Below are 16,221 nucleotides of genomic sequence, written 5' to 3'. Positions count from 1 at the left end.
ATCCGATCTTTTCAAATGCGACCCAGGCCGCTTGGGTATGTGGTCCTGAATCCGATACGCATCCGATCTTTTCAAATGCGACCTCAGTCTGAATGGCCAGGCCACATGAATCCGACCTATACGTCATTGATACGCTACAAACGTCATCATTCTGCGTTGAAGTAGGTGGGAACAAGAACATAAACATCAACCATGGCGGACGATGCTGCTGAGACCAGCAGGGGTGACAGCTCTATTCAGGCCAAACTCCAGGGCTCTTATTGCAACCAGGCGGTTTTTGAAAACATTTCCAGCGAAATGGCGAGCGTGGTGTTGAACCATTCAAGGGATAACAGAAGTGCGGGGGAGACCTTCTCCAGGGCCGAAGGTGAATCCTCCTTCGGAGTTCACTTCCCCGTTCGGACCCTCAGATTCTCCAGAGCAGGTTAATAAAGAGTCAATAGCATTTATTCTGGATGAAGCATTCTTTTATTATCGTTCTCCTTCCTCCATAACACACAACATGAATGCGCGCCCCAAACACTCTTCCGTTGCCCCACCCCACTCCCTCCTGCGCTGCACACACGCGCACAGCCCCAGCACATACACATCCCCATTCCACAACAGTGGGTACAGACGATCCTGGCTCCAATGCCTTCTTAAAATGAGAAAATTGTTACTGTGCTGGCTCCTTTGTGAAAATAAATTTAATAATGCAAAAAGAGCATTAAGCTCTGCAGTGTGAACGTAGCCTAAGTTTCCCCTAATGTAGTAAGTGTGTGACGGGTGACCTGTTGGGCTGTACCCTGCCTTCACCTTTGCCAGGAGCTGGGTTGGCGGCAACATCCCCATGCCCCCAAAAGGGATTCAGCGTGTTCTTGCTAAAAGCAGTTGGACAAAAATCCTTTATTTAGCTTTGGGCTCTTCTCTGTAAAACATACCCGAAACCAACCCTCTTTATCACATTATTGCTGGTCATGGTAGCAATAAATGTCTTTTTCTATAGAAAATCAGGGATTTTATTTTGACATAAAGAAAAAGAAACCTTTAAGTAAATGTATTAGCCATAGAGATGAAAAATGTTGTACGGTTGCTTTAGAGCAGCACCTTTAAAATGTGATTTTCTTTTAACAGGAAATTTTTTACAGTGTACAGTTTTCCAAGCTAAATCTTCTTAGCGTGACAGCATGTTGTTGGCTCCACAAGAGGCCTGAAGGCGAGCACAAGGAGGCGTTTCGTGTCAAACGTAACCTTCAGAGAGGGGAACGCTGTCTCCCACACCTCCTCTGAGACCCACGGCTTTATCACAGAGACAGAGATAAGTAACCCCCTTTTGTTCCACTGACATGAGGGCCTGGATCTTGGGTCTTGGGCCCTCCGCACACACAGGCTGGGTGACAAACCCCACCCCCCCCTCACTGATTAAATGAGACGGGTCTCTGCTGTTTTTGTCATTTTGTGGAGAGCCCACATCTGAGGCCCAAAACCCTCCGTGTGCGCTCAGTTTTTACCTCTATTCCAAACCTTTTCCTCTACCTTGTTATAGATTTACGTCGTATTTTAAAGGATTTTTATTTCTTTGCAAAATGCCCAGCCTTTTAAACCTGTTTATTTACATGATTACAAAATAAAAAAGATTGAAACAGAAGAATCATTTCCGTGATTTTTGTGAAAATTGAGTTTTGTCTTTGTAATGCAAAGGTTGAAATAACCTTCTGTGATGAGGATTTTTCATTAACCAAACCTCTTGGTTATAATTATGTTATTGATTTGAAACCAAATAACTTTATTTAAAGTAATTGAGGTTAAAGGAGTGTTCTGAAATCTTTTCTGACCTTAAAACTCGTGTTTAGGAGCATGTATTTATAATATTTTTACTTTGCAGTATTTTCCGCACTAGGGGGCACCGTCAGAAGTCTAATTTTGAAATTCATCTATAATGCGCATTAGGCAAACAAAAAAGTCCGAGATAAATCCATAATTTGACTGCACTCACAGTAACTCTAGGGCTCTGTCCGAATTCCCGCCCTAACCCTTAACTACCAAAAACCTATATAGTGTGGGACTGTAGTGCCCTGAATTTTAAAAGCAATTCGGACACCATGTTCAATACTTCCCCACTGTTCCGTCTCTGTGATTATTAATCACGTCTGACAAATGAGAAACAAACTGGAAGGCGGAGGTTTCCATCAAATCACACAACCTACCGTTCCAGCGCTAGATTGTGCCACACTTTAGTCGTTAGTAAGGTGCTGCCTCCTTACCGACGGGGAGCAAATGCTGCACGCAGAGGTTGTGCAGGTGATACATAAGTTCCTATAGGATGTTCACACAAACTACGGTCTGATGGCCATAAACCCCATTTCGAACAGTCAGGCTGCTTGCATGGAGCTGGCATTTCTAACTTAAAAAGAATAAAATCAATTTTTGTACGACGACGTCTCACCTACTTCACCCTATTACCCTGACATGTTGTATAAGTGTTGGCTATGACCTGTGGCCCAGAGCATGCCCGTAGAAAATGTGGTGGCCCACAGCATGCCCATAGAAGATGTGGTGGCCCACAGCATGCCCATAGAAGATGTGGTGGCCCACAGCATGCCCATAGAAGATGTGGTGGCCCACAGCATGCACGTAGAAAAAGAAATGTGCATGGACACATTCGCTCCACGGAGTCACCAAAGGGTCTACAATCTTAAAATCTTGTACAGTTTTGATTCTTTTATCCCGCTCTGACAGCCCGTATCCACCTGGAAGGCCAATAGTTGTGACGAAGGCCCTACTAATGATTAGAGGAGCAGTCGTGGTGCGGAGGTTGAGCGGTCGACCTCACATTGGAATATTGCAGGTTCGGTTCCCGCACTGCCTGTTCATGTGTCGCACTGTCTTTGGCCAAGACGCTAAACCCCGCCCGCGTTGCTCCTGGTGGATCTAGGTTGGTGCCAAAGTTCGGCATCGGAGACACAATCTGTGGTTCTTTGGGCCTTCTGAGGAGGTGGTAAAGTGCTATACAAGTACACGCCGTTTACTATACAATACATGTACGTTCCATTTTGACGACATTGCTTAAGCTGTAGGAGCCTCAAAGGAACCACGAGACACAACTGCTTAATTTTTTAGATGTACCTCCTCTTCTCTCCAACCCTCTATGGGTTGGACAACCCAAAACCCGTCGCACTTCGACGGCTGCATGTGACTAAGGCTTTAGGGACTGAGGTTCCGCACATCTGCTCATGCCTACAGCTGCATCTTGGTGATTTCCAGCCGGGGGGGAAGGGTCTTTCGTATATCTCTCCCACCAATTAGAGTCAAACCAGCCAAGCTGCTGACAGCCAACGCAAGAAAGACGCTTCTACTTTGATTAAGAGCTTGACAGCAGGCGTTGGGGTAATTCCTCGCTGTCGGCTCTGTCACACCGGATGCCACTCAGCCGAGCCGAAGCCTCTCGACAGCCAAGAAAGAGAGACGAACGTGAGCAGAAGGACCTCCATCTGAAAGAATCGGCCTCTGAAGAGCGCCTGATTCATTTCTCCTGGAGGGCCATTAATCTTTTCAAGCAGCAGAATCACTCTGCCTCTCAGGAGCAGATTGAGTTTTCTATTACTACCAAGCAGAGGCGCGGGGGGGGGGGGGGGGGGGGGGGGGGGGCGCTAGTGAACGTAGCGTCCTTGAAGCCGCCTTTGTCAGTTTAAACAAACAAAACAACAACAACAAAAAGTAGGGGAGGGAATGCATTATCGCAAGGTGACGTCTTCAGTCGTGCAGGTCGCGGGGGCTTTAGCCTGCAAAAAGTTCCAGAAATTCATTTTCTGCAGATCAGACGTTTCATCAACTGACCTTTATTTGAGGAAGGGCTTTGAATAATGAGATTTTCTTCATTACTTTCACACTTCATTGCCTTTTTTGTAAGGTTCATAGACTTCAGTGGAAAACATGTTGAGAACATTGACTGTATATGAGAACTGGACTGAGTGACCCCCCTCCCCCCTCACGTCCCAAACAGGAAGTAGCTTCTGACTCCTAGAAGTTTAAATCCCATTATCTTTAATGGAGAAATAAACAGCTATTACGCAGTCATTCTATTAGTGAGATTAGTCATTCTTGCTCTGATACGTTTTTTTTAAAACAAGTTCTTGCTAATCTGTTTTTTTTTTTCTTGATATTGTTTTATGTAGTGCAAGTCATTCGAGTTTTAAACTGACCAATCAGATGCTTCAATTAAAGTAGGCGTTCTCATGTCGATTCACCTGAGCCTCCTTTCAACAGGTTGGGGTGTGGACTTCCAACAAGCTCCCTCCTGATTGGCGAGAGTGGTTGCCATAGAAACGTTGACTCGGACCGACTCGGACCAATCCCTGCTAGCTAACAACTTCTGGTTTTAGCACGTTGCTGTCCCGATCTAAAAAAAATTGCCGACTGAATTGACTTCATTTGGTTGAAGTAAGCTGTTTTCTTTGAGTGACATCACACTTACTCGGTCCAGTTCCCATATACAGTCAATTAGGGCTGGGTATCTCCAATAATTTCCAGAATCGATCTCTTCTTTTCAATTATTGATCTATTAAGCTCGGATCCATTCAACCCGGCCCTACAGTCAATGGAGAACCGTCTGGAGGAGGAGCCTGTGTTGAGCCTTTTTGACAATCATACGTGTGTTGTTTTTTCTGGGTAGAGTAAATATAACGCAGATTTTTATAATAAGGAAGAAAAAGGCGGAGTAAACTGGAGCATCCTCAGCATCCTAATGCATATGCAGATTTGATGAAATTGGCTGAACGATCTTCAGAGTAAAACACCTCTCAGATACAAGACCCCCCACTGGACCCCCCAACAACTCTGGAACACCATGACTTTTTTTTGTTTTTTTAAAACACCCATATTTCCTAATGTGTTTAGATTATTGGAATGATCAATGTTTTCTGCAAGCAGAATCTTTGTCCTGTTTTTTCCCTACACTTTTTAAATATATGGTTGGTTCTTAAACCTTAGATTTCAGAGCCCTTCAGCGGTGTTTCCGTGTCCTGCTCCAAACACGCAGGACATTTGAAATGAGTCCAAAGGTTCACTTTACTGACTGGTTGAGGTTATTAGACCACACCTGATTGCACCGTGACAACAGTCAAACCTGCTTCACATATCTGACCATCTGCCCCTGTGTCTGTCTTTCGGGGTTACAAAAGGAAACTTGGACTTTTTTGTCTTTTGTTAAACACAAAGGACCATGTCAGAAACATTAGAACTGTAAGCAGCGTTATACGACTGCTGCCTCCACTGCTGTTTGTAGCTCTGCCCAAAAAGGCCAATGATTCTGCCCCCTAAGCACACTCCATGTGAGCTAAATTCATTGAGTGAGTAGAAAAGGGTTTACTTCCAGCTCCAACCAAATGAAGTCAATTCAGTCGCCATTTTTTCCCCGCGATACAGACATGATCATTTAGAGCCAAAGGAAAGCAGTGAGCTGTGATTGGTCCGAGTCAGTGTGTGTCTACATTTCTATGGAAACCACTCTTGCCAATCAGGAGTGAGCATGTTGAAAGGCCACACCCCTACCACTTTAAATCAGGCTCAGGAGGATCTGTCAATCAAACACTTTGAACATTCGATGCGAGACCACATACTTTTATTGAGGAATTGGTCAATTTTTGGACTACAGAAACGATTATGATTAGCGAGAACACATTAAATAAAAATAGTGGATCAATGATGGTCATTCTGATAAAAAGATGACTGAGTAATAGCTGTTCATTTCTCTATCAAACACTTGGAGTCCCTGGGGACTTCCTGTTTGGAACATGAGGGGGGTTGTGGTCACTCAGTCCGGCTCTCATAGACAGCCGGTGGCTGAATCGGAAACTTTGAAATCTGCTCTGTAGCTTCAGGAATGAAGCTGCTTTTCAAATGAGGGTTTAGTTTAGCTTCATCGAAGGAAAAACGTTTAGAATCTTCCGAGTCCCGTCCAGCACAGCTTCCACAGAGGAAGAGAAGAGGATGATCCGGGAGATGGTCGGTCCATTCCTGAGGATGTGAAAAGAGTGCTGACAACTGCGCCTCTGGAGGATGATGTTTGGTCAATTCTAATCCTAATATGAATTTAAGGAATCAGCTGATCTGAACCTTGTGTGGTTGCCACGGTAATGATTTCCTTAACTCTTTGGATGACAGATCTATCGTCCTCATGGCCACATGACCTCTTAGTGATCCCATCATCCTCCCGCCGCCACCACCACCACCACCCCTCCCCCGCCTCAGTGAAAGCTGATACCTGTGTGTCGTTGCTCCAATCTTGTCAGCACGTCACGGATCGGCAGCTTGACATGATTCCTTTGCGGTTCTTATGCATGTGGGGGGAGTAGATTACATCTGCGTGGCGCAGAGCCGAGCCTCCCAGTCGACACGCTGTGCCAGAGAAGAAAGCGTGGAGGAGAAAAAGAGAGGCGGAGGAGGAGGAGGACAGAAAATCCCCTTTGCCTACAACTCACTCCTTTGCCAGAGGTTTTCAGCAGCAGAACCGCGGTGAGTTTGAGTCTCTGGAGCTGAAAAGGTGGACAATAAATAAAAACTATGAGGAGAAACAGGTAAGCAATAGCTTGAGTGGAGTAATGTAGCCATTCCACACACTCACACAGAGACTAAAACTGTTGTTTCTTTTTAAAAAGATGGAGGACAAACCTTTTTTCACAATATAGTGGTGTCCACAGGCACAATGGTTCATGAGGCATTTTTTAATCGGATGCCAAGAAATACGATGAACTTTCATGTCACTGCCTCAAAGGAGATCTTTTTTTCTAAGCCACTGGTCTCCAACCCCTGGGCTGCAGACCGGGCAGTCGGTGGGACAGTTCGTACCGGGCTGCAGAAGGGAAAAAAACACGACCTACATTTTGTCTGTTTTGTCTAAAATCAAACTTTTAAGGAAGTGTAATTTTGCTAAACTACTGGATTCCTACCACCACGTCCGACTAATTATTGATACATGTCAAGTCACTCAGTCACACATTAAAAATATATCCGTGACTTTTTTTAAACCGCTGTGCCGACTGTCCAATTGAAACCCCCAAACCAAAATCCACATGAAAAACGTATGAAGTAAAAGAAACAAAAAACAGATAGAAACGTTGTCAAAAGACGACTTGCAAAGTTAACTAAAAACAAGCGTATTTTGCGTACTTTTGTGCCATTATTTCAAGTGCAATACTTACTGTTCTGAGTTTTTCACTTGCACGTGTGTGGAAAAAAAGTGCAAAAAATTCAAAATTACGGTGGCAGAGAACCGCCATTGCAGCAAAAAAAAAGTGAGTTTGTAAAATGTACACCACAAGTGGATTGGCTTTTGCCACAGATACCGCTGCGAAAAGAAGGAAGAAAACAGGAGTATGAATCGGAAACTGAACGAGAAAGTGAAGTAAGTGAAAATGTTGGTGTTAAATGTTACTATGGTAATTTGGATGTTTTTTGGTTTGGCGAGAGGCAGCCCTAGGTTTTATTCCGGTTATTGTTAGCTTTGGCTAACAGGCAGACACACCCAGTGTGTACAGAACGACCACTAATCAAACTGCGTTCACGCCAAACGTGAATGATTGACGGGCAAATTTGCGTTTTCCACCTCTCCTTTGCCACACGGCCAAGTCTCTGCTGGCCGTCAGTCTAAGAAAAATGTGTTTCAGAGCTTGTACCTACTAGCTGCACACACATGTGGGAGAAGCTTTAAGCTAATGTTTTTAGCCTGATGGCTACATGGTGGAACGAAGCTGAAGTTGGCTTCTTCCAAGCAGTTTGTAGGCTGGATCAGGTTTGTTTGCAGTTTGTGGTTTGCTTTGACTGAGAAAAAAACATTCAGATGGCTTGAGTTAATTAAAAAAAAGAAGAGAAAATGTTGAAACATTTACAGGCGGTAAAGTAAAAAAATATAAAAAATGTCATGAAAGAAAAGGTTGCTTTTATTTTGAAAGCCTAATTTAAGAGTAATGCTTCGGTTTTTCACAGGAAAAGAGGCACACTTCTTATTTTGATTCTGACCCTCCTCTTATCTGGTGTGATGAAAAGCTCAGCAGGTTGAAGTGTTATCCTCTCTAATATACAGCAGCCGGCGCTGCGTAGCGCTAATGTGCACTAATCCTCCCAACACAAAAATCAATGAAGCGCTCGCCCACACACAGTCAGCTCCGTCTCTGCGGTCGACTCAGGAGAATCCAGCTTTCACACATCCGTGGCACCTTGGACTCACTTGTGGTTTCTCCGGTCTGTCAATGGACCGTGAACACACAAACACACCCCCCAGCCAGGGAGTACAACGTTCTGTTACAAATCTTATCAAGAGAGGACATGACCTTCATCAAGAGCTCGCAAATGTGAGATAAAACCTCAGTCTTTACCCAGAAACAGGTTTTGTTCTGGAGAAAAATGAAGATCCTCAGACTGAAGAATGATGGGAAAAAAACAAAACACTGGGCTTGAGCCAAACCAAAAACATGAGTGTGTGAAGACAAAGAAACACACGTGCAGGTCTTCAATTCACCTAAATCATTATCATTTATTTAAATACAATTATCAAGGTAGAAAAATGTCTATTTTGAGATCTCCTTGAGGAATCTTTTTTAAACCTTTTTTAAGCACTTTTTCCCTGTCCCTCATTGGCTGATCAGCTGCTTTAGACCCTTCTATCTGCCCCCTCCCCAACTACCAGCCTGGTCAGAGCTGCACAAATCAAATTCATGAAAAAAACAAAACACTTTGTTCCAAAACTGCAGCTTTTCTGTTGGTTTTATCACCATAGCAACCATTTTGTGTTTTGGTTGCCAAGGGGTGGCGAACAAGTCTGTGTCATTTTCAGAGGAATCGTCAAAAGAAAAATTTGGGATATCCTTGGCAACTGCGGTTTTTAGTTAAAAACACCCACATTCCAAATATGTTCATATCGTATGTTTTATTGTTTGATTCAGCTTGAAGTGGAGATTCATCTATAGAACTTTCACAATATTCTGATAAAAATAAATATCTTTTCCCCAAGTAGCTTCCCAATGATGCTTGAAGAGCTACGAGGCGATGGTTGAAATCCCTAAGAGGGACTTAAATCTGTAGCTGGGCCAAAAGATAATTTGTTTTGAAAATTCAAGGTAGCAGCCCCTTCCCCCAATGTAACGTCAAGGGCTTTCTGACCCTTCAGTTTTCCTGCTCCGTCCGCAGTCGGATTACAGGTATTTTAGGCTGATTTTATTTTACATTTGTTTTTTGGGAAGGAAAAAGAAAATATCCCGAGGTGTAATTTGGGGGGGAGACAATGATCTTCATCCAAGTCTTCTGTCTGTCTGTCTGACAGTCTAAAATTCAAAGATATGAAACAACATTAACAGAACACTGGAGCTTCAGAAATATCTGTATCATTTGAGATTTCGAGTGGGTTCATGTTGCACACTGAACGCTAGGATAAATAACACGAGCAGAAATGGTTTGAATCAAGAAATAAACCTCTTGTATGTCTGCTCTGGACCAGATGATGATCTCCAACTGAGCTGCCGTCCTACTTGATTTGCAGATGTCTGTGTCCTTTTATTGCTGTGTTTTGTTCTGTCCAATAGCTGAGCAGACAGAAAAGAACTGAAGGCCTCTTGTTTTAGACAAATTTTACTGTTACAAAAGGGGTTTATGAATCTTCTGACACCCGAGGCGTATATTTATATAAACCCCTTTTGTATTTGACGCTAAACTTTACATGTATTATTTATATTAATTACGTTTCTACCTACAGATAATTACCAAGATAAGTTGGGTTCTGAAATGTGTTGACAAATGTGTTCACAGGTTCCACCCAACCAAACGTTTTGATAGAGTGCCGTGTTGCTCTCAAAATCACTTCAACAACCAGAATGAATCCATATTTGGGGCGCTCCGGATTACAAGGAGCACTGTCATGTTTTGATATAGATCAAGACTTTTAAGTGTGCCATCTTGTGTGGAAAACACAACAACAAAACTGTAAGATGATCTTGCATGCCACAAAATGCATCGATTAAATATTGTGTTCTTACTGTAGATTGTGGTTTTGTTTTATAAGACATGTTAATTGTTTTTATTAAGTCTTTTTCCATGTCTTCTCCATTAGGGTCCCGCACAACCACCAGTCATGACAGCTTTAAGAGAAAAAGAGCTGGAAAACAAGGTGGTAAGTTAACCCTGTTCCAAATACAACACTCAGTTTGAAAAAAGATTGAGGATTGGTCATCAGCAAGTGACCTCTGTCAAAATATGGGTCATAACAAAAAGTTAGTCTGTATATTTGAATCAGTTTTGTTCCATCTAACCTTCACGAACTACTGCAGAACGTTATCTCCCTCATCAGAGGAAACAGAACGTCCATTCACATAAGTTAAGATCTTTCAAAGATCTTTAGTTTTTACACGAAGGTTCACTGAGAAAACAGTGGATATAAACACTGGATTAGTCTGGGCTCCATCCTACAATGGAAATGAAACTCATTCAGGTTGAGAGATGAGGAGAACATCCACAGGAGATTCTGGTGCCAAAATGGCTTATTCTTGGAAATGTACAGCTGGGCAAGCCTTGGCAAGGACTCAGGGTTGTGACAGAAGGCTTCACAACTGCCTCTAATTGACAACAGATTTGATTCTGGAAACCAGTTTGATTTAATAAAACATTTTATTCTAGTTGAAACTATAATGTCTCGTTGTTGTTTTTTTCTAGTTAGGAAAGCAGTATTACAGCCTGTCTTCTTCTTTCGCCTGTTTCCTCCAGTTGGGACATACAAGAGCTGTCCAGGCAGACCGGTCTAGGGCGAGTTCTTCCAGCTGTCCCCATGTTTTCCTCATGCTCTTGACCCCTGCTTCCAGCTCTCTGCGCCACGTGTTCCTAGGTGTCCCCCTTTTTCTTTTTCCGTGGGTATTCCATGTCAGCGCCTGCCTTGTAGAGCTGGATGCAGGTTTTCTTGGGGTGTCGCCATCGTCTTTTGGAGACGTCTTCTTCCACTGGTTGCTGCTCCGTCCTCTCCCATAACTCTTGGTTGCTGATGATGTTGGGCCCAGCGAAACAGATATAAACAAATGTAAAATTCTACGTAGGTCCGTTTATACTGACATGTAGTTAAATACCTCTGATTGGTGCACGCATTCCAAAAATACAAAATCCTTTGTTTAAATATCTTATTACACTTGATAAAAAATCAAACTTACTAGTAAAGCCTTTGTCACATACTTGTACAAGGGATTGGCCCATAAGGGTGCTGTGGGTTTTTGGATCTTGCAGGATTGTTAAGGATGGTACAGATGAGTTGCTGCATCTTAAGGGGAGTTCTCTTGTGGCTCTTACGTCCACCCGAAGGGACATCACGAAAAGGGAATGTACGATTGTCATAACTGCAAAGTCTTTGTAAGGCTAACGGACATTGCTTGCACTTGTGATATATGGGTGGTGATGGCGCATGGTGTCCTTACGCCATTAGTAATTAGTGAAGCCCATCGAGATGACTGTTGTTGTGAATTTGGGCTATACAAATAAAATTGAATTGAATTGAATAGTAATGCAATAATCACAACTGCCCCTACAGTTTGATATGGGATGTCTGCGGACAAAAATGGACCAACTTGTTTGGGACAACCAAGAAGCCCGTACTTATCACGTCAACAGAACTTCTGGGCCCCCTTAAACAATCCACAGGATTTGGAGGGGGGTTTAAAAAAATGAAAGATCTGTACCATGTGCCTGCGTCTTACCTACTTTACCTTCACTTACACTCAGGTGTTGTTTTAGTGTTAACTACAACCTGTTGCCCAAAGCACACCCGTAGGGTAAAATGTGAATGAACAATTTTGCTCTATGGGCTCCTTGACATTTTGTGCAGACTACCTGCGTGTCCTGTAGAGGTTTGCCCATTTTTTTGCCCACAGACAGCTCATTTCCACACATAAGGGCAGTTGTGACCAAAACTTTTCAGCAAAATGCAATTACTAGTTTTAACCCTTTTGCTATCCTAGGCACTTTAACATTGGGAGTTGGGTCATCTAGACCCACAAGACATTGCGCTGAACCTTATTTGTGATCTTCACTGGTGTCCATGGAAATCCTCTTTACCTTTATCCACCTTTTTCATGGTAGGGATAACACGTCAATGTAAGGGTGGAGTCATAGGATAGCACAAGGGTTAAGACAATGACTTTTGAGTGTCTTAGTGAGTTATTTGATCTAGAAAACATCTTATTCCAAGCAATACTGTATTTCTATTGAAACAACCATTTTTAACTTTACAAAATATTTTATAGCAGAAGTCTTAATTTGAAATGGTTTCAAGAAACCGATTGGCTTGATTTGGGGAAACAGGAACGTTTGATTTGCCTCATAACACAATACAAATACAGTTAACAACAGTACAACAGGAGTTTAACGGTGAACATATAATTTTAAGACAAATGTATCATAAAATATGTAATTGTAGTCTTACTTTATGATGATTGGGGTCTAGAAACAATTATCGTGGGACTGTTGCAGTGCTTGAAATAGGATATGTTTGGGGGAAAATGTACCTACTTTAAAGTTCTAAAACTCTTCTTTTGAGTCATGGTTATTTTAAGACAATATATGTAATAACAGAAAAAAATATCCATATATCAGTTTTTATAGCTAATCTATAGATTTTATTTTTTCCTAAGTGGGCAGGACATTAGGATTTATTTTTAAAAATAATGCCAAGACAACTTCTAGCTCTAATGTTTTTTTCCCACTTATAACAAAGGAAAAACTCCTTGTATTTTCCATTTTTACACTTGTTCTTATGACATCTTTCCATTGCATTGTATTTACAGATTTGTATTTGTGGCCATCCCTTTGTCTTCTTGTGTCTTAATAGAAATGACAAAACTTTGCTTCTTTTTTATGTCAAGATACCGACATCCAATCTTGTATCACAAAACTGCTTTCACACAATTTCATTATTTTTCTGTTGTTTTTTTTTTTTTTTGAGGGCTTGTTAAAATGTTTCTACCCTGTGATAATTTTCTATTATCTTCAGATCAATCCCATGCTCCAGACGGGCTTTGCGGTGATAACAGACACGGGTTCCCCTTTGTGATTACATCTCAGCAACATAAGCCAGCCTATGTTAGCACTGCAATCCTCCAAGGGCCGCTTCATGTGCTACATTGCAGTGGATGGCGCGGCACACGGAGCCCGCCTCAGGCCTGTTTAATCTGTGCAAACACTCGCTTCACTAGACAAGGACAAACTGCAACCTCCGCGTACATGACGAAGCAGCAGGCTGTGAAAAGTCAGATCTTACACAGCTGCTTGACTCCTAACAGTGCATTTCTCCTCATGACAGGCCTCTCACAATGTTATGACTGCAAATACTTCATACAGTATGAGGGGCCATTAGGAAGATAAAATTATCTGGAAGTGCCCTCGTTACCTCCAGGTGATAAGACACTTACTGTGTGTTGTGTAAAGAAATGTGTGGAAAGTAGGTTCGTTTGTATTGCACAACTTGTACACACAATTCAAACACTGCACAAAACAACAACGGAAAAACAAATTACAATTTAAACTAAAATTACAGTTAAATCATCTTAACCTTTCTGTTTTGTGAGGGTCAGCACAGACCCATTTTTAGTTTGAAAAGCATAAAAGTATCAAAAAGAATTTGTTCGTCAATAACATTTATGTCAACAAAATGGGTTGGTTGTTGTTTGTTTATCCTTTCAAATCTATATATTTTTTCTGATTTATTTAGCCTTTTATTTATGTTCATATTCAAGTTTTGTAACCAAGAGAAATTTTTTTTCCATATCTGGAAACTATTATATACGGGGGGGAAAAATTTACCCCAACACAATTGATGTTAATGTAGTTAAAGACCAACCAACCGCAAAAAAATATATAATTAAAATACAACTGGGAATGCTTTAAAATAGATTAAAAAAACGATCGGAGTGGGTCTTTAACAGAGACCCCAGATGTGAGCCCTGGGGTATACCGTTGACAATTGGATGAAATAAAAAAATATATAAATAAATAAAAAAGCTCTTATGCCAATTATACCACAAAATCTTGAAATATGATTTCAATGGTTGACCAAATCTCCAAGAATTGACTGGTGCTGTGGGCGGCAGATTAGCTCAGGAGGTAGAGCAGGTCGTCCAACAACCGAAGGATTGGCGGATCGATCCCCGCTCTCCCTAGCCAGCTGTCGCCCCCAAGCGCCCCGAGCTAGTCTGCAGCTCACTGCTCCCCCCAGGGGATGGGTCAAAGTGCGGAGAAGAATTTCCCCATTGTGGGATAAATACAGTATCAATCAATCAATCAATCAATCATTTAATTTCAAAGGTCCTGCAGATTATCTACCTTGGAGCAAGACTGCAAGGTATCAAGGAGAAACAGCAGAGGAATATTCGCACACATTGCACACTAATTTGTCTTACTTCATGGCTCATTAATGGCGGTTGTGTTTACATGCCGTCTTAACTCATGTGTAAGGTGTTATCAGCAGCCTCTTAATTAAATCAAACATGGAGCAGTCCTGTCTAAATCTCTCCCAGCAGACAGCAAAGGGCAAGGAAATCAGGTGTATTAACAAGTCAATGAGAAATTCATGTGTGTATAATTGCGCAGCGAGCACATCCGACCTTTGTTAATGATGCCACTCAAAGCTGCAGGTGGTGCTTCTCAAATGAACTCCCGGGGGAGCCAAGGCGGGCGGGCAGGCGGCTCAGGTCCTCCTGACTGGCGGAAAACCGCTGAAGAACACTTTCCCCTTCACGAGAAGAACCAAAGAGGGAAAGGGATTGTACAAATGACGGCTCATCAAAACCCAGCAGGTGTTTGCTTTGCTCTTTGTTGTTTTTGTTTGTGCTGTCAAAAGGATACAAGTGCAGCTCCAGATTCCCGTGTGGTGTGAAAGCATGTTTACATTTGGAAGCACTCATCTGCGTTCCCTGCACCGCCGCCGCCACCACCGCCACCACCGCCTCCTCCTCAGCCGGGGGGAAGGGTGGGAGCCGACTCAGAGCGGCGGCTCTTTCGCTGGATGGATCAATGTTGAGATCTTTTTCCTGTCTTTCTTTGAAAATTACCCTCATATTGTGTCTGCTCTCCCTGAATTACTGTTGGGTTTTTCAGGGCGAGCTCCTCTTCCTGGGGGAGACGGAGGGGGCACAAAGTCCTTGAAAAGCAATCTATCCTCTTCCCTTTTTCACAAGCATCTCCTTCTACCATCTCCCGGAGTCCAGTTACTCCATCATCATTTTGAGCCGCTTTCATCACCTGCTGATTCACCCTCAGCCCCCCACACCCCCCAAACACCCCCACCCCAGGCAGCGTTTATCGTGCTTTGTGAGAATCAAATGCGAAGGCCAACCATGTTCTTGCTGCTTAAATCTCCCCATAATTGAGCCCAAGGGTGTCTGAAATTGAGTGTGAAGACTGCATCAAGGTCACTTCCTCCACCCTACAGGACGGTGATGGATGTCTTGTCTCATTGTTTGATTTGGCTGCAGCATTTGGGAGGCATATCCCGTTGCACTTCTGCTGCAAGCTTCTGCTCCGGCGGCCAAAGTCATTGCTAACAGGAACGGGAAAACTCAAGCGGAGGGAGGCGGAGGGAAGGGACGGCGATATCGTTTGAAATCGCTGGGGCACTCTACGCTCAGATGTGTGGGTAAACATTTCAGGGGACCAAAATAAAACATATTGATTGCAGGATGGATGGCTCCCCATCTGTCAATAAGCTAATCTGCCAAATTGACTGCGCCTCTTAGCGCATTGTGTGGCCCCCGAACAGCTGGATTTAGTCACAGAAGAACATAAACAGCAGCCAGTCTGCTGAAAACTTCAAGAGGTGGGGATTTACAATTCTCAGATTGTACGTCTGTGCACACACTGGAATCACCACATGTTTAATAAAGTTTGATGTAGAAAAAAGGCTGGACTGTGAAAGCAACACCGACATAAAAAGAGCAGGCCAGCGATAAAAAACAAAACAATACTAAACTAAACAAGCTAAAACAGCGAGAGCTGACTCTGCATGGCATCATGTTCAACACCATAGCACTTCTTAGCATAAAATCTGTGACTTTCTGATCGACCTTTTCACACCAAAGATGTTCCCAACGACACCTAAAAACACACTTGCTCTTTGAAGTACCGTAACTCTTCAACCGGACGTGGAGTTTGGCTTTACGACTGTAACCCTTGTGCTAATCCTAAAACCCCACCCTTACAATGATGTGTTATCCCTACCATGAC

General features: G+C 42.8%; 1 long non-coding RNA gene across 1 annotated transcript; it reads left to right on the top strand.

Annotated features, from left to right (window-relative positions):
• Positions 1–9,693: 9,693 nt before the first annotated feature.
• LOC110015146 lies at positions 9,694–12,006 on the top strand. Its single transcript, XR_002873262.1, has 3 exons — positions 9,694–9,951; positions 10,079–10,138; positions 10,729–12,006. It is a non-coding gene; the product is annotated as an uncharacterized LOC110015146 (long non-coding RNA).
• Positions 12,007–16,221: the final 4,215 nt, after the last annotated feature.

The sequence above is a fragment of the Oryzias latipes genome, chromosome 5 (assembly GCF_002234675.1).
Source record: "Oryzias latipes chromosome 5, ASM223467v1".
NCBI lineage: Eukaryota > Metazoa > Chordata > Actinopteri > Beloniformes > Adrianichthyidae > Oryzias > Oryzias latipes.
Note: the sequence above shows the minus strand (reverse complement) of the source record. Positions and strands in the feature narration are given on the sequence as shown.